The following is a 2228-nucleotide window of genomic DNA, read 5'->3' on the forward strand; positions in this document are numbered from 1 at the left end:
AAACAAGCTACGACGCTCGTCTAGCCACGATAATTCTCGTGTATCCGCGGTGCACTCCAGACATCAAGGGGTTCTCATATATCCCTAGCCCGCTCGATGACTGTCCTATTCCTTGATCATCCACGTGGAGTTGATTGATGTGCGTCAGATTGCACACGTCAACTAACTCCACGAGACGATCATTGCCTTCTCGAACATTGTGTTCTACGAGACCCAAAGATTATTGCGCTAGTTATTCTGTATAAAATTGATCCTCAAAGAAGCTACGCAATATCTAATTTCGAAACCTACTTGTGTACCCCACCCGTCAGCCCTTTCGGTACCTTCAACACATTTTCACAAAGCGCCGAGTCTCCTTCTGTCAGATAGGATAAACGCCTGCATGTTCCTGGGACTGCTCAAACAGTTTATGGACCGTCCTTCGGGGCCGGCAGAAGCGATTCCCATACTGCTGGAAAATCAAGGCATTGTCCTGGCAAATGAGATCGCAGGCCATGGTCAAACGCAGACGGCCCGATTTGACAACATAGCTTTGGCAATGCATTGTCAATTGACAAATGATGCATCGAACGATATTGGGTGACTATTGACATTGAGTAAGCAGGTTCTGCCCAAGATCACCAAGCCTACCAGATCGAACCGTCGTTCTGCCGAGTGCTCTAGCAATAGCATGTTCTCGCTTTGATATCAAGCAACATCACACAGGAGATGAACAGAGACGCAAGGTTTAGACCTGTTCGATAGCAGTCAGAACATGGGATACAGTTTGGATCACCTGTTCGTGAGTAAATACCTGAACATGCTCTAGTCACGGACGAGGAGTAAATACGACTACGCACATGGTTAAGTACAAGACTTGCCGTTTGTACAGACTCGTTTGGTATGGTGGGCACCTATCGTATCTTAGTATCTCTACATGTGTTAATACAAACGCTATAGGGTGTTGACGTACCAGATATTGCCCTTGTGCCAATGGGATATGCCGTGCGCCCTGTGCACCCTCTGGTAACGGTTTGGGCGTGGAGACGTAGCTGATCTGTCGATCGGAACACGACTGGTCAGATTTGTTACTGCGATGGTAAATTTTCAGCTTGACAGACGCGATAAATGTCGTGTCGCGTTCACGCAGAATCAGCTTAATCACATGAGGAGATGAAACGAAACGATTACAGTGCTGAAAGCGAATTTTGTCTAGTCAGATGGGTGGCCTTGCCAGGTTGAGTGTGTGTGGAGACTGTAAAACGCCATAAATCCGGGGGAACGAAAAGTACACGGTGCAAGACATACAAGTCCAGAAATAGATAGAAATGATTGGAATACAGTCATAGCGGTCAGAAGACGGGAATGAACAATACCGCAGCACATGCTGCCTGTATGTAGGAGCCTTCTCATCAGTGATGGTTTTGCGACGGTCAGGGTGTAATGGAGTGCCACGTTGATGTTGTATGCCTCCCATCAATGCCGGCAAGTGGAAGGTGAAGTGATGGGTAAGAGCTATCCAGAACACAATGATCTAAGTTTGACTGGGCTGGAAACGAGCGAACTTTGACATCGAAAATTAGTTAGATCTGCAGTGACTTTAGCGACTTGCAGGGCAGTTTTGATGTGGTACGAACGAACAGGGCAGTAGATTCGCTTATGTCCTTCACAGAAGCATGAACACATATGCGGAGTGTAGCGCTCGAGGACCCACAGAAAGTCGGCTAAGCTTGGGTCTGGATGCCAGTGTCCAGCATGCATCTGAAACGAACATTTTGATATGCAAGTTCACATGACGCTGAGCTCCTCTAGGCTGGATAATCTTCATCGACTGTTGTGCAAAGCACGTCACCATTTCAATACAGGCGAGTTAGGATGTGAAGCGTCAATGAATGATATTTGATGGGATGGTGAAAGATACACTATGGTGAGAGAAAAAAGGGAACTAGATACTGAGATAGAAATCGATGTGTATGTGCAGCATCTCCATTAATGACTGTCGTCCTTGGGAGGAGGCACGCAGCAGATGAATAACACAACACGAGTCCACCACGTAGGATTCTTGATGCGTTTCACCTTGTCGCTAACCCGTTCTGGCCGCCGAGCAACATACAAGGCCTGCGAGAAAAATCAGATACAGCAATTGAAAACACACCCATGAAAGAAAGACATACCTTCTTGTCTCGTTGCGCAGCGACTTCGACAGAAGCGTGACAGAAGGAGGCGCTTCGCCTTGGGCGTTGCTGCAG

Source organism: Suillus paluster (genome assembly GCF_016628075.1).
Source record: "Suillus paluster strain FC165 chromosome Unknown EDB91scaffold_117, whole genome shotgun sequence".
Lineage (NCBI taxonomy): Eukaryota > Fungi > Basidiomycota > Agaricomycetes > Boletales > Suillaceae > Suillus > Suillus paluster.